The sequence below is a fragment of the Heterocephalus glaber genome, unplaced genomic scaffold (genome assembly GCF_053883595.1).
Source record: "Heterocephalus glaber isolate CG9 unplaced genomic scaffold, H.glaber_assembly_v1.0 deba00000071, whole genome shotgun sequence".
NCBI classification, from domain to species: Eukaryota; Metazoa; Chordata; class Mammalia; order Rodentia; family Bathyergidae; genus Heterocephalus; species Heterocephalus glaber.
In genome coordinates this window covers 27,408,448-27,431,530 of record NW_028258137.1, presented here as the reverse complement: position 1 = coordinate 27,431,530, position 23,083 = coordinate 27,408,448, and the positions used below count along the sequence as shown (strand labels likewise).

Here is a 23,083-nt window from a genome sequence, read left to right as displayed (position 1 = left end):
CGCAATATTTAACTTTCTGCATCTGACTTATCTCACTTAACATTCTGGGCTCAAGATCCATTCATTTTCCTGGAAATCCCTTTTTTCTAGCCATTCTTTGGCTCAATAAAATTTTATAATATATATACATATATTATCACATTTTCTTTATCCATTTGTCTGTTGATGGGCATTTCCAGCGCTTAGCTATTGTGAATTGTGCTGCTATAAGCATGGATATGCATGGATTGCTATTGTATGATGACTGACTCTTTCAGGAATATACCCAGAAGAGGTAGAGCTGGGTCAAATGGAACTTCTATTTTTAGGCCTTATCTTAATGGGAGCAAGAGGACTTGGCACTTGGCTATCTCTTTACTCAAGAGCAGAACATTTTTTACAGTGTTTCAAAAGACACTGTCATTTTCTAATTTAGTACTTCATGTTCACTGTTATTTCTTAATCCAAGATTCCACATAAATATTAAGTAATGTGTTTGTTTCAAATAATCAAGAAGTCCAGGAAATATTTTCTCAGGTTTTGAGCCAGCTTGGAACTTGATCACCATTTCGCAGGACCAAGCTGGTTGAGTTTCTAGGTCATTCTGAGGATTTCAGAGAGGGAGGGAGCCATATAACATGCAATATCATGTTGATGTATGGCCAGCTGTGAAAAATAAGTTCTCCAATTTTTAAGGCTTTTTAACAAAAGAAATCAATAAAAATTGAAAACCACTTCATTGGAAGCTAGTTATTTCCATAGATCATTGTGATTTTAAAAGGCATTTCTGACACATCAAATGAAATAAGCCGTAGAAAAACCATGTGTCTCAGGTTATTGTACATGTCCTTATAGATAGAAGAAAGTGTTTAACTGAGTTAAATGGAGACAAATATATCACTTTGCTTAATTACAGCTCAGTAAGCCCACCTCCTCTGTGTCATCCTTGTGGTTGTGGCAAGGTCCCTAGGACCCACACTACAGAGCAAATCTCCCAGGAAAGAGGTTTTGTCTTTAGGCTCCCATGATGGTCATTAATGCTGAGAAGTCAGAGAACTAACATATACAGAACCAACTGATGAAGGTTACAGAAGGTTTATGAAATCCTCCTTCATTGGTAGCTGCTACACAATAGCTCAGAAATCATAATTTAGAGCTGAAGAGGCCTGGATTAACCAGTACAGGATGTTAGAAGTACAGTACTTATCATTTTATATTTGATACATGCAAAAGAATATATGTAACTGGGCCAGGGATTTAGCTCAATGGTTTTGCCACCTGCTGCACAAGCTCAAGGACCCGAGTTCGATCTCCGGTACCAAAAAAAGAAAAAGAAAAAAGAATATATGTAGCTTATCTGTATGTTACAAAGTGTTATAATACAATAAACATGTGAACTTCACTCATTTAGGTTATAGAACAATCATTGCTTCCCTGCCACCCTCTACCCTCAGAGGAGCCACTAACCTGGGTTTTACATTAATGTCCCCTTGATATTTAACTCTAATGAATATATTCTTTTGGTTTGTTTTGAACTCTGTTAAAATTATATCATGCTGCATGCAGTCTACTGCCCCTTGCCGCATTCCTGTTTTGTTTTCAGCCATGTAGTTGCAGTTCAATCACGGGAGCATGCTACCACTGCTGCTATAAGCATTCTCCAGCAGTGGACATTTGGTGTGTTTCCAGTCCTTTTTCTATTATGAACTTTTCACTATGTCCATTCTTATACAGATTTCTTTCCATGAACACCTGAGTGGGACTATGGCCTCGGGTCTGTGAGTACTCTTGCCTCACGAGCTAGTGCCACAGTGTATCATCTCCCATTAACAGTGTGTAAGAGCTTCCATTATTAGAATTCTTTTTTTTTTTTTTTTTTGCCAATTCGGTGTATATTTAAATATCTCATTGTGGTTAGGAGTACAGTTCATGGGAAAAGCACGTACTTAGCACATGTAAGGTTCTGTGTTCAATCCCAGCACATTTAAAAAAAAAAAAAAAAAAGACCTGGTGGCCCATGCCTGTAATCCCAGTATTCTGGGAGGCTGAGGCAGGAACCAAGACGCCTTCTCAAAAAGTGAAAAGGGTTGGGGTTGTAGCCCAGTGCCAAGGTCCTGGGCTCAATCCCCAGTACTGTAAAATAAATAAGTTGAAAAAATTTTGGTTCTGATTTGCATTAACCTGAATACTAATAAGGTTAAACATGTTTTTTTTTTAAGAAATACATTCATTGGCCTTTCATACTTCCTCTTTTCTGAAAAGCCTGTTTATGTGTTTTGCCCATTTATCTTCTGGATTATCTTTTTATTGATTTATAGGAGTTGTTTATATGTTCTGGATGCTTTTCCTTTGTTAATTATCTATATTGCAGAAATCTCCCAGTTTGTAGCTTGTCTTTTATTTTTCTTTGTAGTATCTTTTGATGAATAGAAAAGCTCTTAACTTTTTTTGCAAAAAAGAGAAAATAGGCTCCAAGATACAATATGACTTTATCAATGTACAGTTGTTACTAATAACAGCTGTTGTTTATTACAGTTTATTCTGTGCCAGGCATTGTGAAAACCACTTTATTCGTCCTTTAACCCTCAAAACAGCCCTAACAAGTAAATTAATGCTGTCTCCACTTTACAGAGAAAGGCTCAGTGAGGTTAAATGTCCAAGGCCGCACAGCAGCCAGATCTGCTGATTCTGAAGGTCACAATCTTGTGAGTACTGTGTACTTAGCAGCAGGGCCAGGCCAGGGCAGCCCTTTCCCACGACCCTGCCAGGCCTCTCTCACTGCAGTCTTGGTCCCTGCAGCACAGCACCAAGCCACCACTCTTAAGTTTTTCCTTTGGATAAATTGGCCCAAGCTACACCTCTGTCACATAACCATTATCTGTAGTATAAATAGAACTCAGCTTTCTGTTTCAAAACACTGTTCATGTCATTGACAATTTGGACTCAATTCTGAGATTGCAAGTCGCTATTTTTGAGAAGTTATTTTGCACAGCATTTCATCTCAGGGGCTGTTGGCCTGTTTAATCTGGGTATCTCAATTGGCAGAACACTGAGCAGCCCTTGGATTTGATTGTGTGTCTAATCTGCAACTCTGGCTGTTGCCAGAACTCCTTGCCTCCCTCTGTCTCCACCCCCGCTTCCCTGCTCAAAACAAATCAAGGCCTGGCTGATGGCTGGCCTGGAGGAAGGGATGTTTGCCAAAAGAAGAGCCCACAGGCTTCAACCAATTCTCCTTAGGGCAGGGTTGGCTGGCTCTGGCCTCTTCTGTGGATTTCTTAGGAGCAGAAAGGAATCCCACTTGTTCAGTCATCCGCCTGTCCCTCGAACAAGGGTCTGCCCTGCGCCAGTGTGGGGTGTGGGGCCCATGGTTGGGAGTGGAGCAGCCGACCACACCTCTTGCTCCTGTTTACATTCTATAGGGCAAGACAGACAGGAAGCCAGGTTGCAATGATTGAGTTAAAAAGGATGTGTGAGGGGAACCACTGGGCAACCTTCTTTAGATGGTGAGAGCGGGGAAAGTTTCTTGAGGAAGGATGCAGAGCTGGCTGGGTAAAAAGTCCATGGAAGGACATTGTCCCTGGCAGTAGGGTAGCAAGTGCCAAGGTTCTGGGGCCAGAAAAGATGAGAAGCCTATGGCTTGGTCCATTCTGAGGACTGAGTGCACACCTGGATGGCAGGAGCATTGACAAGAGTGACAGATGAGGTGCAGGAAAGGAAGCTGAGACTAGAAACTTTGAGGGCTTTGTGACACTTGTGTTCACAACAAGAGCTGAAGGTCAGGGAGGTAGGGGTTGCCATGTGATCATCAGAAGCATGAGCCCAGCAGGGGTCACATATATAACCTTGAGTGCCTACGGCAGGGGCACCTTTTCAGATCAGGGTGTGTGTGTTAGAGCGGACCTGCAGGGCAGGAACACTGAAGCAAAGACCTACAATAAGCAGTTCTCAAAGTGTCCCTCAACCAATGCCACCAGTGAATTTTTTAGACCTACAAATTCTAGTGCTGTATCCCAGACCCACTGAATCCCCAGAGCACAAAGCACAGGACTTGCACAGTAACAGATGCTCCGTTAATAGCCCTGAATTGCAAGCTGTCCAGTTTTGTTCCAGAATGTGCCTGGGTCAAGATGCCCAGACTTGTGTGGTGGGGCAAACCTCAGCCAGCAGTCATGCCTGCCCTGGCATAGAATGAGGACAGGGCCCAGTTCACATGGATTTAGCTGATTTCAAGGTGCAAAAGGAGAGACAGAACCTCTTCTCTGCAGCTCTGCCAAGTGAAACTTCACACTTGGCCTCCACGGTGCCCTGGAGTAAGGCGTGAAAAGAATTTACATCCCATTGCTGCAAGTTAAAAGAAGTCTTTAAACCAGCTTTGAGTTACCAGGCCAAAAAAGGAAGAAAAGGAGAAGGGAAATTAGGTTATCTTCAACCCCAGTTAACTCAAGACCAGCTGCAGAGGATGTTACTAAATTATCTGCTAAGAAAACCCACTTTGGGGCTGAGAATAAGCCTGAGACTCCATCCAGTCATCCCGCCCCCCAGGGGGGTGTGTGTCCTTTTGAACAGAAAATTCTCCGCCTGAGAACAGCCGCTCACAATACAGAACCTCCTCCACAGCTTTGCTGAGCTGCAGGCCTCGACACTTTAATTGCTCTGATAGAAACAAGTTAATGGGGCTCTAATAAAAATAGAACCCAAATAGGCGTTCGGTCCCCTGGTTTTGCTGCACTGCTAGAATTTCATCTCCATTGGTGTCGGTGGAAATGAACTTTTGTATCAACATTTGAGAGCGCCAACACAAATCTGTGAATGCTATCAATTACAGCCTGGTTTGTTGTGGTTGTGGGGAGCCAGCTCAAATCACATCCCCAAATCTCTGTGGGCAGTCACCTTGGGATGGGGATGGGTCCTATAGCCCCTGCTGCCCTGCTGCCCTGCACTGGTGTAACTGATAGACTCCATCAACTGCTCCTCAAAGCCAATTGGAGTCTTTAAAAATTAAATAAGATGTCAGTTTTTATCTCAGGGGCGGTTTGGGGCAGTATCATTCTGTAATTAGAGGCCTAGGCTCTAGGGTGAGAGTCCCTGAGTTCAAATTCCAGCTTTGCCATTTTAGAGTTGCATATTCTTTCTTTTGTAAACTCTTATTTAACCTAGCAAAATGTTTTCTCAGAGATCTACCTGCCTTGTTTTTGTTTTTATTTTTAACAGCCTCAGCGTTTGCCATAGTCTGGAGATACCATAGTCAACTTAATTACTCACCACAAAGGGTTTGGGTTGTTTATAAATTTTCACAAGGCTGCAGTTACTATTACTATATTTACATTCAGACTCATGTGCCAGGATTTCTGTAAAACACACTACTGGAATAGAATTAATTGATGGCATAAAAGATATGTACAAAATTCTGGTGGCTACTACCAAATTATCTTCCCAGAGGTTGCCTTTTCCTAAAGGAAATGATGTATTTAATTGCAAAAGTAATTCATATTTTTATAAACAGATAAACACAAACAATAAAAAATGAAGTTTAGAACACCCAATAATTCATTACCCCAAAGTGACAACTGTTAACCATATAATCTGTTTGAGACCTTTCGTAGTGCATATGTCTACATATGAATTTCCTATCAAAATGTAGTTATAACAGATTTTCACTAGTAATATGCTTTTTATAGTTAACTATGTATCAAAAAGATCTTTTTAAATCATTAAAAATTCTCCTATGGTGACATTCTAGGTCGTCAATATGATTTGGGGCAAGAAGAGAAAAGCCTATGTGAAGAAAAGAAGGAAGCTTACAAAATTATTTTAAGTCTGTGCTATAGATGTTGATACCCCATGAATTTGTTCATGTAGAAGAATTATTCCACAACTTTGGTTCCTGGATGTCTTTGAGAATCTGATAAAGCTAACTTCCCTTGGTATGTATAAACACAACATTTGTTTATAATTTTCAGGAGTCTATTTCCCCCTCCCCAAGATGTTCAGGAAAAAATCCCTTCTTCTATATGATTGGAGCAAGTTATATATAACCCATAGAGCAGCTAAGAGCCCAGGCTCTCGATTCAGAGACTTCAAATCCTGGACCAAGTACATTCTCTCCAGTCCCTCTGCCTGTGTCCTCACTTGTAAAATCCAAACAGTAATAAGCAGGTTTGGGTTGTTGGGAAATGTTAATGAGTTCATGTGCATAAAATGTTTAAAAAAGGGTCTGGCACACCGTAAGTGGTAATTAAATTTCAGCTCTTATTATTTCCAGTGTTTTGGTTTTGCAACATTTCTAAGTATATCTTTGCACACATATGTGATTATCTCTGAGAGATAAATTCCTAGAGGTGGAATAGCAGTGTGGAATCATTAGCATATTTATAAGATTTTAGATACATAATGCAAACTCCTCTCTGAAGATTCAAATTCCATAATTATCCTAGAATTGGGTTTACAATCCCAAACAAAATAAACAAACAAAAAATCCCATGGAGTTTTCATTAAAAGAGGGAAAAAGTAAACAAATAATTGATCTATGAGTAGGTGACAAGTGCTATGGAGAAAACTAAAGTAAGGATGAGGATGTGGGGGCTAGGACAGAGTAGGGGCTGCAATTCTAAAGAGGACGGTCAGGGAGGCCTACCTGAGAAGGTAGCATTGGAGCAAAGACTCAAGGAGTGGGGACAATGTGAACCCCTGAGGGAGGAGCAGTCCATGTGGTGGGAGTAGCATGTGAAAAGGGCCTGGGGCAGGAACTTGACTAGGTGTGAGGGAGAAAGGGGAGAAAGCAGAACAGGCAGGGGGTGGGACATGTCATGGAGTGTCTGGCAGGCTGAAACAAGTTATACTTTGGGAGTAGTCTTAATTTTTCTAACTCAGATCTAGGAAAAACAAAGTACATATGCAAGGAGACAACTGTTTTCCTTGTTCAATCTATGCTTAAAGGTACTAAAAGGAAGTGACAAAGTCTCAGTGTTCCCCATGTTTTCTGAGTAAAACATAAACATTTCAGATACTCGAGTCTGGTCTTTTTCTCTTAGAATAGTAAGGACAAGAGTAAAATGACAAGACACAAGCCCCTTTTGTTGGTTATAGGGCCAGTTCCTTGCTGGGTGGGCGATTTCGAGGCTCGCAGGGGGATTTAGGTCCAAGATGACAGTGCTGAGGACAAGGATGCCTAAGCTCAAGGCTGCCTCTTTTTCTTCCTGCGCATCATGGCCACAACGCCTCATTCCAGAGACACACCCAGGGACAGAAAGGCCCGCTTGGAGGTTGCAGTTCAGATCACAAGTTCATCTTGGGCACCACTGTGTCTGAAATGAGTGGCCTGGAATTTCCACCCACTTCCCCAAACTGCAGAACCTGTTCCTCAAATAAACCGGCACATTCCAGGGGCTCAGGGGAGGGCCAGAATTTGAGCTGAAATGGTGATAAATGAGGAGAGGCAAATCTCAGTACGGAGTTGAGGCTGGCGGGTGTGCCTGCTAACGCGGGGGTCAAAGACGAGCCCTGGCTGGTGAAATGTCATTGACACGCTGCCCAGTGCTCCCATTGGTTGCTCTACTTGTCAACAATGTGTCACTGATCACCTACTGTGTACAGACCCGGGGCTAGGTGCCAAAAGAGGATATAAAGAAATACATTGGATGCTCTGCCAGTTCCTGCGGGGGTGGGAGGGACATTTTGCACCAAGACAGCCTTGGCTAAGTGCCCCACAAGCCATCCCTTCCCCAAGTTAACACTTATCAGCTGGTTCTCCTTCCTTTCTTCCTTCCTTCGTTCCTTCCTTCCTTCCCTCCTTCCTTCCTTTCTTCCCTCCTTCCTTCCCTCCTTTCCTTCCTTCCTTTGTTCCTTATTCGTTTCATTCTCTCTTCCTCTTCTCTCCCTTTTTCCTTCCGTTCTCCATTCTTTTTTGCAGATGGTAGGTACAGTTATATCATTATAAAATGAAAGTTGATATCATAGATAATTCTTCCTGATAACTGTACCATAATTTATTTTCCTTTTTCAGAAGAATAATAAATGTTTTTTGAAAAGATAAAAAAGTATGAAAACATTCAAATAAAAAGGGGAAATCCTCACCATTTTCATTCCCTATTCTTCTCCTGATGTATTCACTGTTAACAATTTAATGTTTACTTTCCAGATGAGACATTTTTTCCATGCACACATATATTTCTATAGATAGTTTTTATACAAAAAGGAAATATAAACTTCTGTTCAGTTTACTGCTGTGTTCTCAGCTCCTGGCATATGTAGGCATAGATAATATTTGTTGAACAAGTGAATTATGAATTTCTAAAATTTGTGTCTCATTTAAAACTACAGCATGGGGCAGGGATTTAGCTCAGTGGTTCCGGTGCCTGCCTTGAAAGCACAAGGTCCCGAGTTCAATCCCCAGTACCAAAAAAATAAATAATAATAAAAATAAAACTACAGCATGGACAGCCACATTATCTGCCTCATTCTTTTTATGGCTGTGTAGTGTTCCAGAACTGGCTGCTCTCTTGTTCCTCTAGAATCTGTTGTCAGAAGTCAGGCTGATTGTTCAGTATTTGAAGTCATTGCATCCTCATCCTTGGCCTTGCACACTTCTGCATTTCTGGAAGCAAGCGTGATAAAGAGATTACTGACCTCCCACAGATGCCCCCACCCTAATCCTCAGAACCTCTGCATTTGTTAGTTTACTTGGAAAAAGGGACTTGCAGGTGTGATTTGGTTGAGGCTCTTGAAATAGGGGATTATCCTGGATTACGGAGTAGGCTCAATATAATCATAAGGGTTCTTGGAAGAGGGAGGCAAGAGGGTCATAGTCAACCAATGTGATGAGCAAGGAGAGGGAAAGAAAGGAATGCGATGACAGAAGCAGAGAGGTTGGAGTTTCATCGCTGGAAGGAGCCACAGCAAGGAATGCAGGTGGCCTTCAGGAGCTGAAAAGTGAAGAAATGGGTCCTGCCCTTGGCCTTCCAAAAGGAATACTGAAATTTAAGACAGTGAATGGAGTCAGCCTCACATCTAACGACAGATTCTAAATGAACAAGAGAGCAGCCAGTTCTGGAATACTACATAGCCATAAAAGGAATGAAGCAGATGATGTGGATATCCATGCTGTGGATGTGAATGAAACACAAAGTTTAGAACAACAAATATTTTTTATGCCTATCAAGAATTATCTATGATAGCAACTCCCAGCTCAACCATTTTGGACTTCTGACCTCCAGAGCTGTAATATAATAAATTGTGTTGTTTTAAGCAACTCAATTTGTGGTATTTTGTTATAGCACCAATAGGAAATGAATACACCAAGAGACCTGTAGGCGAAGCTGATGGATTTTAGATCATTCAGGCTGCAAGAGCATGCAGTGGATTAGTTTCTTTTGGCTACCAAAGCAAAGTACCATAACGTAAGTGGCTTAAACAACAGAAATGTCTTCTCCCACAATCCTGGAAGCTAGAATCTGAAATCAAGGTGTCAGCAGGGCCACGCTTGCTCAGAAGGCATTAGAGAGAATCCTTCTTTGCCTCTTCCAGGCTCTGGGGTCTCTGGCAATCCTCAGCTGTCCTTGGCTTGTGGATGACCCATTCCAATTTGTTCCATCATATCCACAATGCTTTCTTCTCCCTTTTGTCACTGCATCATTTTCCCTCTGTTCAATCTATCCCTATGTCCAGATTTCCCCTCTTGTAAGCATAGCAGTTATGTTGGGTCAGGCCCCACTCTAATGACCTCTTCCTAACTTGATTGTATCTGCAAAGATCCTATTTCCAAATAAAGTCACATTCACAGGGACCAGGGGTTAAGACTTCAACATATATTTTAAGGACACAATTCAACCCATAACAAACACCTTCCACCAAGAGACAAAATGAGGCTGGTGACAAAACCCCAGGGGCACATTCCTTTAGCCAGGTCCTAACTGAGACTCAAGGACATCTCCTTGGACCACGTGCTCTGAGTGCATTTGGAGGAGGGGCTTACATGAGAAGGAGCTGGTGCAGGGCTCAGCCTCCCCTCAGCGGTCCGTTCTGAGCTCCCTACTGGGCAAAACAGAAGCCCTGGAGTTGTCAGTCATCTGCCTCAGGATCCAATTAACACTTATAGATATTACTTTACTCTTTTTTTTTTTTTTTTTTTTTGATACTGGGGATTGAACTCAGGTCCTTGCGCTTGCACAGCAGGCAACGAAACCACTGAGCTAAATCCCTGGCCCAATAGATATTACTTACTTGTGCTTCTTGCAAGGTCTCTCCTTCATCGCCTTGAGAGGTTTCCAAAGTACTCCTTCCCACTCCCAAGAAGAGCTCAGGTTATTATAGTTTTCTCCCTCACATTGCATTTCTATTGCTTCATGGTGACCCTTAATAAGTGGCACCCGGGAAGCTCCCAGGCCCATCTGCCCTTCAGCCTCACTTTCTTTGTAACTCACGGCTTGGAGAACAAGACATTACCATTTCCTGGGCCTCACTGCTTGGGGAGCCCATGCTTAGACGCTTTCTGGTTTCAAGATGTTGCCCCTGGCCTGCTTGTTCTGAGCCTTCTTGGTTAAGTAAAGGTTTGCTTATACATCCAAATCCATCACCTAGAATATGCCAAGAGCTATACTGTGCTGTTTGCCTGGGCTACTCAGGCTAGTAGGTTCCAAGGAAGCCCTGGACTCTTCGTGGCAGATTCTTTTTCACCTTTGACTTGAGGCATTTTTCTGAGGCCACTGTCAGTCTAAGAAACATTGCAGCAGAGTCTTTCCATTTGGCAGTTCTAGAAATGGCACCTCAGAGGGCTATGGACTGGCCCACACCAAGCACTTTACCTGCCTGAAAGAACCACAGACATTAAAGTGTGAGTGTCCCCCACTGTCCCCTGCCTGCTACAGAGGGCTTTGGCATTGCCTGCTCTCTTTCCTTTCTCTCCTTGGAAGGCACTGCCTTTCATTTGGGGAGACAGAAAGGAGAAGCACGGTCCCAGGGAAAGCAGTCAATGGCAGCATGTGTGGTGGCAGGCAGCATCGGGGTCGCCATGCCAACCTGCCCATGGACCATGCTAACCTGCCCATGGACCATGCTGTGGGTAGTGCCTCGGCTGCAGGGCACAGGGCTGGCTAGAGAGGGGCAGACATCCACAGATGCAGGGGAGACTTGCTGCAAAAGAGGGTGAGCATCTCATGGCAGCAGTACAGTGTTACAGGAGATGGTGACCTGAGTAGAAGTGGCTGTGGTATATGTACCTGGATCTCCATCATATTCTTCAGAGACATAAGCACTTGCTGGGATTCCACCAGGCTGTTTCTTTGAGACCCTGTCCTAAGACTGCACCACATGGGCCTCAGAGTCTCAGGAGGGTTTCACACACATTACCCACTGTGATCCTCATAACCCTGAGATACTGGTGTTGCTAATATCCCCATTGACAGATGAGAAAACCAAGGACCAGGTAGGTCATGTGACTGGCTGAAGCTCTCGCCCCGCTGGTCTGTATAGAGCTGAGGTTTCAAACCCTGGCCTGGATGTCTCATAGTTTCCTGCTTCCTTGGTGGTGCATGCCCAGAATTGGAATAGTTTAGCTCAGAAATGGGAATCAAATGCTCCATGGTCTGGAATTGGCTAGAATTCTCCATACTTAAGTAACCTACAACCCCAGAAGGAGGTGTCATGTGGAGTCCTCAGAAAGAGTGTGGGAGGGCTGGCTTCCTGGGGAAGGTGTACAGGGGCTGGCTGGAGGTACTACCTGGACAAGAGAGCAAGCCCAGTGTACTCTTGGCTTTGCAGTTCTTTCTCCATTGGCCTAAGGACAGAGGACACTATCCTCCCTGACTCCCATCCTTGAGTGTTGCTGTAGCAGGAAAGGAACTCCTTCATGTGGTTTCTTCCCCTCTTCCTGCTTACCATGTCCTCGGGTCTGCAGCCTGCCCAGCCAGGATGAGCAAGCAAGTCCTTTTCCTCAGTCTCAGTTTCTCATCTGTCAGCAGCACCACAATGGGCTGTATTTTCTAGTGTGCTCACGAGTGTCTGTAGGAGATGGTGGGGTGGAGGGTTTAGTCCAGCACCTGAACTAGGTAAGTGGCCAATGGTAGTTGTTGTATCAGTATTCTTGTTATTGTAATATAATTACATTCCAATAGAATATAAACTTCAGGGCAAGGCAGACACCCGACTCTTCCATTCACTTCCCTCTAGAAGATTAAAAACAAACAGAAGAATACTAAATCAGGAGCCGAAGACTCGGGTTCAAGTCTTAACTTTGCCATGTATTTATTCAATCAACCATTGACTAAGGATTGAGTTCCTACAATGAGGTCTGGGTTGGGTGCTAGTGTCAAACATGGCAGACAAGGCCCCCAACCTTGTGGAGCTCAGAGGCTGGGGAAGAGATGGCATTCAGAAAGTAAACACACATGTCTAGGGGCTGGACATGTAGCTGAGTGATAGAGCACTTACCTAGTAATCTTGTGTGAGACCCTGGATTCGAACCCCAGTACCACAAAAAAAAAAAAAAAAGTCCTGGGCTGCCAACTTACCTCAGTACAGAAATAGAGGACACAGCAAATCAGTGACCTGCAGTCCCAAGACTGGGGCCCCCTGGCCAGTTGGTGAACCATCCTGCTGCCCCTCCAGGATGCCCTGCTAAGACCATCACTTCCTGCTTCTGTAGATTAAGGTTTCAAGTTTCCCTGTTTCCCTCACTGGAGACTGGGGTTGTCCTTAAAGTTCAGGCTGGATTGTCTAGGCCCCTTTGTTGATCTCTCTGTCTTACTGTAGGCTTATTAACTATAATAATGTCAAAGTGGTGATGAGCAAAACCAGTATTCTGCATTATCATCAACTCTAATATGGTATGAAAAGATCTGTGATTTCTAACGGAGCAAAGACACTCATGCTGCTAATCCTACTGTAGTTTGTTGCCTAGAATATATGTGAAGCAGATTGCCATGGTTTGAATCTTGATGTCCCCCAAGGGCCCATGCATTAAAGGCTTGGTCTCCAAGGTGGTGCTATTGGGAGGTGGTAGAACCTCTAAGAAGCAGGCCCTAGCTGAGTGTGGTGGTGTGCGCCTGTAATCCTAGCACTCTGGGAGGCAGAGGCAGGAGATTGCAAGTTTGAGCCCAGCCTGGGCTATTTAGTAACATAGTGAGACCTTAAATTAAAAAATATAAAAATGGTCTGGGGATATAACTCAGGGCAAAGGGCCTGGGTTCAATCCCCAGTACTGAAGAAAATAAAAAAGAGGTAGGTCCTGCAACATGGGGGAGTGAATTCAGTGCCTCACACAAGCTCATCTTAGAGTTGTTGAAGATAAAGAGGGCTTTAAGTCACTGGGGGTTCCTCTTGAAGCAGATGATGAAACGTCTCCCTCTCTTTGTTCTTTTTTGCTTCCTGCACCTGAGGTGAGTGGTTTTGCTCCACCACACACTGCCACCATGATGAGCTGCCCAGAAGCAGCAGGGTCAACCAACCACAGACTGGAACCTCTAAAACTGTGAGCCAAAATAAACCTTTTCTCTTTATAAGTCAATTATCTGAAATATTTTGTTATAATGACAAAAAGCTAACACAGAAATGCTTAGTTGCAGTTAGAGGTTTGTAAAAGTCTGCAAAAAAAAAAAAATGTAGGTCTGATTATTATTTAGCTATGGTGAGGCCAGCAGATGAGGAGATGACAGACACAGAGAAGATAGTTTGTTACTCATAGATTCCCATGAGGAGGAGGCACACCATGCTGTGCCATGCAGGGGCACAGTGGGAGGCACCAAGGAGGGTCAGGAGGCAGAGAGAACAGAAGAAACACTGGGAAGGAGCTTTTATTGTGATTTCAGTGATCATGGATGAGACAGCATAAGCAACTTTAGGGCTGGATTGATAATTTCAGTGGGCATAGGTATAGGGGCCTTCTCTGCTGTCAGGTACCTGACCATGGGCAACTAGGACAGGGGAATAGCAGTTATAGTGTAAGAGCCTGCTGCAGGTGGGAGTTGTGGAGCATGGCTTCTGGACTGGCTAGCTGACTCATTTACTATCTGGAGAAACTGACTAGGCCTGGAGGAGTAGTCTCTCCACAGTAGCAAAGCCTCACATATCGAAACATTGGAAACACATGGAAAAGAAATCCATCCAAATTCACAGACCCCCTGAATTTTATCAGTGGCTACCAGGTTAAAAATCTTATATTAAAAAAGTCCCTGTCTGAGGATGGCAGCATTTAAGCCTAAGTCAGAGGTCCCAAACCAATGCCTTCCAAGGTCCTTGGAAGGTGACATCAGTGAATTATATAAAGGCAGGAAGAGGCGGGGACTGTGGGCACTGGGGTGTTCATATCCAGAAGACCAGCTGCTTCCAGCTCTAGCCAGGGGATACCAAATGTTACCAGATCTTCTGAGCTTTCAGGGAAAGCCACACATATCTAGATGGTCTCTTTGTGTTTCCTGATTTTTATAGTTTTTAAATAAATTAATGTATAAATAAATATACTTATCTCTGGGTTGCAACAGGTCTGGGGTCACTTGCCAGCCCTCTACCTTGGTTTGTCCCCAACCCAGACTTTCCGACTTCCCCAGGGTCTGTCTCACTGACAGAGCATCTCTCATCTTGCTGCAGGGCACAGTGGCTCCTCTGATTCTAGGATTGGTTTCTTTTGCCTGTGGGATTAAATCTCAAATATTCTCCCAGGCTTAATTTCCCCATGACTGTGGTATTCTAGGTAGTGAGGACAGGATGTGGAATAACACAGCTCAGATTTTTTCCAAGACCCCACCACCACCACCACCAAAGCTTTGCAAGCTTTGAAGTTTAATCTCAGCTTTGCCTCCTTAGCCCCTAATGTTCTCTGACCTTGAATTTGTTGACGTGTACAATGGGGCTGAGGATAGTTGCCACCACCTAGGGCTGTTGTGCCCGCTGGAGGAGAGGCCTCAGGAGTGGACCCTACCAGAACTGCTGAGTGCTATGAGCCAGAGTCTCGTGAGCCTTATCTCACTGGGCCTCACAGCAACCCTCTGAGGTCAGTGTGGTTGTTAATCCCACTTCAGCGATGGGGAACAAATGCAATGATGATGGAGTCACTTACCCTGGATGAGAGGCCAGAGCAAGATTGGAACCAGGCACGAAGTCTGGCTCCTGAGCCTCTTGATCAACCATGAAGCTGAGCTGCCTCACTTCAGAGCTCTTATTTTATAGACGGGGAAATGAAGCCCCAGAAAAGGACTGGACTTGATCAAAGTCAAAGACTAAGACAAAAGCCAATCTTACCAGCCCTAGAAGCCCTCGATCTGGCTCAAAGCTACAGAGACCTAAAAAGTGGACTAGATGGATCAGAGGCTTAATCTTAAAATCAAAAGTGTCTTTACTCAGCCCCAGGCCTGTTCAAGAGGAGACTTGCTTTTGTTATGTGGCAAGCAATGATGGATAGGATGGAAAGTGGTGAGGAAGGAGGCACGGGACAGCTCAGTGCTCCTTAGGAAGACACGTGGAGTTGCAGGGGTAGGAGTAGTATCTCAGGGAGGAGCAGAACAAAGCCTTCTTTGGCTCAGGATGCACTAGGCTTCAACAGTGTCCTGTGGAGCCCTTAGTTTCCTCGTCAGTGTGGTTCTGCCTTCTGCTCTCCTCTGCCTTGGGGTGGCTCACTACGACATGAGTGGGCAGGCTGGGGTTAGTGCTGTGGCTCAATAATAAAAAGACAATCCAATTTTTTTAATGAGCAAAAGATTTGAACAGAGACTTATAAAAGAAGATCGAGGACCTGGGATTTAGCTCAGTGGTTTTGCCACCTGCTGTGCAAGCACAACGACCTGAGTTCGATCCCCGGTACCAAAAAAAAAAAAAAAAGAAAAGATCAATGGATGGCCAATATGGACAAGTTACTATCCATCAGAGAAATTTAAACTATAACAAAAAGCTATACTGTACTTGTCATGGTTTAGTTCTGAAATGCCACCGAAAGCCTCATGTGTTTGGAAGATGATTGAATTATGGGGGTGCTATAGCTGGCTTGCTGTTAGGAGGTAGCGTCTGGTCAGAAGAGACAGGTCACCAGCAGTGTGACCTGGAAGGGTGTATCCCCTCCCTGGCTCCTCCCTTCTCTCTCTGCTTCCTGGCCACCAGAACATGAGCAGCTTTTATTCCACCATGTCCCTCTGCCACACTGTCTTCTGCCTTGGAGCCAGCTGACCATGGACAGTAAGCATGAGCTGAAATAAACCTCTCCTCCTTTAAGCTGGTGTCGAATATTGTCTCTCAGTAACAAGGAAGGTTACCAACAGAATACATTCACCAACCAGAAAGGATAAAATCGAAGACTAACAAGAGCCAGGCATAGTGGTGCAAGCTTACAATCCAAGCGTCTCCTGAAGCAGAAATATTTCAAATTCATGCCCAGCCTGGGCAACTTAGTAACTCCATGAGACCCTGTCTTATAAATAAAAAATAAAATAAGAGGGCTGGGGATTTAGCTCAGTGGTTTGGTTGCCTGCCTCACAAGCCCAAGGTCCCAAGTTTGGTAACAACAAAAATAATAATAATAAAATAATAAATAAATAAGTAAAATAAGGGGTGGGAATGTAGCGTAGTGTGAAAGGCTCAAGACAACCCCCAGTACTGAAAAAACAAAACAACTGACGAGACTACGTGTTGGCAAGGATATGGAGCTATTGGTCCTCTCCTAACTGGATTGTGGGAATGTGAAATGGTTTGACCACTTAGGAGAAAGATCAGACTGTACCTATGGGTAAAAAAGTAAAATCAAAGGACAAAGCAGATTGAAACAACTCCAAAATATTAGGTTGAGAATACATGATGGACCTATTACTTGTCATGTCCACCTCAAGGAAATTTTGACCCTGTGCAGATGTACATTCTTCTCCCAGCATATTTTGAAACCTCACCAAGCCCAAACTCACTACATCCTGGAGTTTATGTGGTGAAGACTATAGTTTTAAGGCAGATCATTTTAATCCTATAGAGAGTCACCAAGGTCACCTCACCCAACTCCCTTCCTTTCCTGAGAATTGTTTTACTCTTGTCCTTCCCTTCCTATCTTAGAATTCCTTTATAAATATCCTCTAAGTTACCCAATCCCTTTCTTACAAGAGCTTGCTACCCCACCTGCACCACTCTAAATTCTTGAGAAACAGCAGATGTAATCCCCCTCCCCACATGCAGTTTTTATCTTTAAAATTTGTTTGAAATCTGTATAAGTCTGAGCACATATTCAAGTCAGCTGAGCTGAAGCCAGCACTCTGCTCCTGGGCCTCCAGAACTGCAAGCTAAACAAAGCTTTTTAAAAGTTATACAGTATGTGGTTCCGCCACCTGCCTCACAAGCACAAGGTCCTGAGTTCGATCCCTGGTACCAAAAAAAAAAAAGTTAGATATCTAAGAATTTTAAGAGCAGAAAATATAAAACCTTCAATAGCTTCCCATCTCCAACCACATCGAGCCCTTATCCCATCCTTCACGGCTCTTCACCATCCAGTGAGCTCTATGCGTGTGTCATAGACACATTATGTACCCCTATAGTCATAGCCAGCAACTTGCTCTTTGGTGAGCACAGTTCGAGCTCTTCATGGCACCCCCTCCCAGGGAATTGCACATCTTTCTTTGCTGCAGTGTCTTCCCTACCTTCTCCACCTGTTAAATCCTCTTCTAAATGCCAGTCACCTCCTCTGTGAAGCCTTCCTTGACTTTCTTAAGCAGAGCCAAAGTGTGTCCCTGCTGGGTTTCCCAGTGCCCTCACAAAGCACTTGTCAAACTGTGTGACTCTGTACAATGGTCTCCCTCTCACTAGAAGCTGCTCAAGCCTGAGTTCCTATCCTCCTTCCTTTCTGAATCCCACAAGCTTGGTACACTGCCTGGCATAGGGCAAAGCTCCATGCACATTTGTTGAATGGAGACATTTAAAAACAAATCCGTCCTGGGCCAGGGATTTAGCTCAGTGGTTCTGGTGCCTGCCTTGCAAGTGCAAAGTCCCAAGTTTGATCCCCGGTACCAAAAAAAAAAACAAAAAAAACACAAATCCACCCTATAGTCTGCTTACAAATTTAAGTCAAGTCATACCCAAAGGTAAACAAAGATGATATCTAAGATTTAACAAATCAATAAGTTAATATTTTTTTAAAACTCAATTTCTATTCCATTTTTAATACATAAAATAATTTTATGAATGTAATCATTTTTCCTCTTTTTTTGCATAGAGTTCTACTCATTTTCTGAGGAGTCTTTTTGTGAGTGGCTTTAATTAATTCATAAACGTTCATATAACAAGTTCATAAAGCCAGACTTGCCTGAGGCTTTGCTTGAAGAACTGGATTCCCCTTATTGAATGAACTTGGTTTTTAATGACAAAATTTTCTTTTTATTTTATTATTAAAATTATATATATACTTTTGTATATACTTTCGTAAATTAAAAATGACAAGATATATATAAATAAAACAATATAAAAAATAAAACAAGATAAATATAAAGAAGAGACTAAAAATTCTCCTAAAATCCACCACCCTAGCTGGGCATGGTAGAGTAATCTACTATAGCCCTAATACTCAAAGGCTGAGCAGGAGGCCAACCTGAGGGACTTAGTGACTATTTCAAAACAAAAAAAAATTAAAAGGGCTGGTATATACCTTAGAGGTGCAGCATCCTTGGGTTTCATCCTCAGTGCTAGGGAGGAGGAATGGGGGAATCCACCACTTAGACAGGGTCACTCTTAGCATTTGGTAACCCAATTGCACCAACAGAGCCCAAGCTGCCTCTTACACTGATCTGGTGGGTTAGATTTCTCAGGATTTCACATTGGCCTTCTACACCCTGCCTGACTGCTGAGCCTGGGCACACAGAAAGCTAAGACCCTGTCTTGGTGAACAGACAGCCTGACCATCAATCATGGCTCTCAGCTGCAAAATTCACAGAGCTGGGTTCAAAGAAAAGAAGGATGGGGAAATATCTGCAGAGTAATCACTGCAGTGAACAAGTTTGAAAATCGTACTCATTTTTGAAAACAGGATTATTAAATTAACCAAAGGGAACACACTAGACCCAGCAGAGCTGAGTTTCCAAATGTCTTTTTAGAATAATTAACCCCAGCCAGCAGGGACTGAGCACTTCCACCACAAGTGGGAAATGCAGCAGGGCTGCGAATGGGAGGAAGGCCCTGAATGTGTGGAAGGAGGGCTTGGGGCAGAGGCTGTCCCATGAAGCCAGGCGTTTCTACCCATGAGGAGGCTCTTCGGCACAGTGGTTAGGAGCGTGGGCTCGGAGACCCCTGCTACAGTAGGCTTTGGGGAACCACAGCCCAGCTGCAACATTGCCAGGAAATTTCCGAACTTCCTCATGCTTGGCTTTCTCATCTATAAAATGGAGGTAATCTAAGGCTGAGGCAGGGGAATCACAAGTTTGAGTCCCACCAGGCAACTTATCAAGGGCCTATCTCAAAATTTTAAAAATAAATAAAAAGGGCCAGAGATGTAGCTCAGTGGTAGAGCAGCCTTGGGTTCCATCCCCAATACCACAAAAGAGAGGAGGGATATAATGTAAATTCCTACTTGATAGGATTGTGGTGGCAAATATACAGACCATTCTAGTTGATTAGTGATCCACGTAAATATCTCAGGCTTGTGAGAGGTTATTGTGGTGGTTCTTTTGATGAGTGAGATGGAAAGATGGCAGTTGTATATTCATGAGGGTCACCCATCAATTCTGGAATAGGATGGCACTGAGCAAGGTCACTGGGATGGTTTGGGACTTTAAACCAGACTCTGATTGACTACAGACGAGAAATTACATAATGATATTTGAAGCTTGCAAAGCTGGCTTCCAGAGCTTCTGAAAAAAAATAGATTGCTCCTGGTAAACAACCATAGTCACTACTGTGGGAATAATGTTGCCCGAAAAACCACTCCCCCTCACTCTTTCCCCTTCCCTGATGTACACCCAGCACCCACTGGGCCAACAAGGTACTGGATCCAGTGATGAGGATGCTGGCTCTGGGGGCTCACGGCTTCCTAGACACTCATCACTCAGATGCCTCTTTGTCCCATTGCCAGCAGGATGGGTCCTGTCCTGGGAGGGCTTTGATGCAGATCTGGCTGTGCCTCCAGGGAGGGGCATCTGCAGAACAGATGTCAGTTGTCCTGGTTCCAAGAACAGTTATGGTGATTGGAAACTGATGAAAATACAGTGCCCGGTGATGCTAAATCAGAGGAAGTGGGAGATGATGAGGTTTGGAGAAACTCATTCTTCCAATTCTCAGGGTCCTATGATGGAGGAAGAGGAACCTAGTGTCACGATTCTAGAAGTCTAGGACTCTTTCCAGAGGCTTGTGGAACAATCTCCAGCAGAGTGGGCCATCTGCAGTGAAGCCAATGGGGAAGGGCATTAAAGACACAGACTCTCTTGTGCCTTCCTCCTCCCCCTGGGAACCCAGGCTCCCAGGATCAGCGCTCAGGGACTTTGTAAGCCACAAGGTCTCCTGATGATTCTGAGAACCATGGGAGTGTGGAGCTTATAGTGCAGGGAGGACAGAGATGCCTGCCTTCGGGATTTATGTGCCAACAATTGCCAAATGCCTTAAATTCCAGGGAAAAGGGGAGAGTTCAACCCAAATCGCAATTTCTGCAATTACTTAAGAGTTTTCATTTCATTTTCTAGTTTTAAGCAACTGCTAAATTCAACTGTTGCCCACTTTATGGATGTGAAAACTGAGATGAAGGGATCTAGTTACTGCATACAGGCCAAGCAACTCTGCTTCTTTTCAGCATTTACTGTCCCTGAGTCCCCGAGCTGATTGCTTTATACATACTCATTTAATCCTCAGAATGACTCAACGAGGTGAAGAGGAGGAAAATGATGCACAGAGAGGTTAAGCAACTTGCTTGATGTTCCAGGACAGGGGTCCTGCTCCCAGCCCTAACTTTAGATCTAAGCTCTTTCCCACTCCTTTGGGTGACCAGGAAGAAGAAAATGATTGTCACTATATTTTCAGCTATGAGACCCAGAAGAGTCAACACAAATCTGCTCAGTGGTGAGTTCTCAAATCCCCCTCTCACCCAGAACATGCACACACCTCCCTCCCCATCCTCTACCCGCCCATGCTCACACCAGGGCAAGGGCCAGGGGTGGCCTTGGACTTTCTGCTGCTGCTTCCCTGAAAATCAGCAGCCTGTGGAATGTGTCAGCAGGCTTGGCAAGGAGGAGACTGTGCTTACAAGGTGTTCTTGTGGGTGGGAAATGGGGACAGACTATGCTACACACCCGGAGAGTTGTGGGGATGGGGGAGAGGGGAGGAGAGCAGAGAATGGGGCTGGGGGGAAGGAGCTGCCCTTGGCCCTCTCCAGGGGACAGTGTGGTCAGTTTCTGGCAGCAGCATCTGGGTGCCTGCAAGAGGTGAGCAATAGGTCGTAAATAATGCAGCAGTTAGCAGCTTCAGAAGAGACCTACCTGGGCTTGGAGGCAGGAGACTGGGAAGGAAGCCCACCCTTGACTGGAGGGCTGGGTGGTCCCCCCTTGGGAGGTCTGTTTCCACAGTATCGCTCAGGGCACCCATCCTAGTCACCAGCCACTATGAGGGTGACAAGCAGGCTGAGAATATTGGCCACAGGAAAGCCTCCCCCAAAGGTGAGGCAGTGCTGTAGGGAGAAAAGAAATTTTATTTTTTCCTCTCAGACTGGGGTCTTGTAAATTTGACTTACAGAGAGAAAAATAGCCTGGTGGTAATGCAAGCCTGTAATCCCAGCACTCTGGGTGGCTGAGGAAGAAAGATCCAGAGTTTGAGCCGAGCCTGGGCAACTTAATGACTTAGTAAGACCCTGTCTCAAAATAAAAATTAAAAATGTCTGGGATGTGGCTCTGGGCAAAGGTCCTGGGTTCAATCCCCAGTATCAAAGAGAGAGAAAAGATCATTCACCTATGCATCATGCAAGCCCATGCAAATACTCATTGAAGAATAACTCAAAAGGATGGGTAAGACTCCAGACTGTAGAGCATCCAACAAGACATTTTTAGAGAAGAAGAAAAAGGGAAAGGACCTGACGTCTCTAGAAGGCAAGTTGTAGGAAGGTAAATGTTGGGGGAAATAATGGAAGATAAGGCAGTTAGTAAAGCTTGTGTGGATTCCTCAGTGCCCTCTCTGGGTGGGAAGGGTCTAGGGCTTTCTCTATTCACTAGCCTCTGTCCTTCCTGGTTGGGGGGAAGACAGGACACCTTTACAAATGTTCATCCTGCTTTAGGCAAATAAGGAGGGGGTACATAGCTTTTTGTGTATGCATTTCTTTTCAGTTGTGGTGGCCTCAAGCTAATCTATGTGTCAAAGTGGCATGTTTGAGGCTGGCACACTTTGGCATTATCGTGGTACTAATATTAGAATTCATGTACCATCTGGAAAGACAGTAGAGCATAGTGGTTGAGAACAGAGACTCTGGAGCCACGCTGCTTTATTCACACTTAGTTACTAGCTGTGTGAGTAGGTCAGTGCCTCACTTTTCCTATCTGTAAAATAGGGATGGAGACAGAACCCATTACATGGGGCTGTTAGGAGAAATGAATGGGTTAAGGATGCTCACACTTGGAACAGTACTGATGTCTTAATCACTTTTCCTTCATTGAGACAAAATACCCAACATTCACAACTTAATATAGGACGAGAAGTTTATTTTGGCTCACAGTTTCAGTCCATGGTCAGCTAGGTCCAAGGCAGAAATAGGATGACAGAGAGCCATGGTGGAGGAAAAGGTGTTCAACCATGGCAGCCAGGAAGCAGAGAGAGAAGGGAGGAGCCAGGGCTAAGAATACACCCACCCTTCCAGGTCACACCCTCAGTGACACACCTCCAGCCAGACCCCACCTCCTGCACCCCCATGATCCAATCGCTCCAAAAGCCCCACCCCTGAACAATGAGTCTTTGGGGAGACTATCTTGATATAGTCCATAATAATACAGCAACGTGGAGAAGTATACAATGGCTGGCTATTCCCTCCCTTGACACATCGGCATCATCATAGTGCTTATATGATGGGCTGTTGGACTGGTTTTGGGGATGGCTGAGGAGCCTATCTGGCAGTTGGCCCTAATGACTATGAAGCAGCAGGTGTGGCATCCAAAGATGGCATACAGGTCAGAGGCCACAGGTGGTGACAGAA

At 44.3% G+C, this 23,083-nt stretch overlaps 1 protein-coding gene across 2 annotated transcripts in view; it reads left to right on the top strand.

Annotated features, from left to right (window-relative positions):
* Positions 1–15,767, top strand: part of Gins3 (GINS complex subunit 3) — a 31,166-nt gene extending 15,399 nt beyond the window's left edge. The window contains exons 4-5 of one of the 2 annotated variants that reach the window (XR_002394366.2): positions 5,720–5,903; positions 13,350–15,767. The gene's annotated coding sequence lies outside the window, so the exon portion shown is untranslated. Of the gene's footprint in view, positions 1–5,719; positions 5,905–13,349 lie in introns of those variants that run through there. The other variant, XM_021256971.2, reaches the window with a different exon arrangement.
* Positions 15,768–23,083: the final 7,316 nt, after the last annotated feature.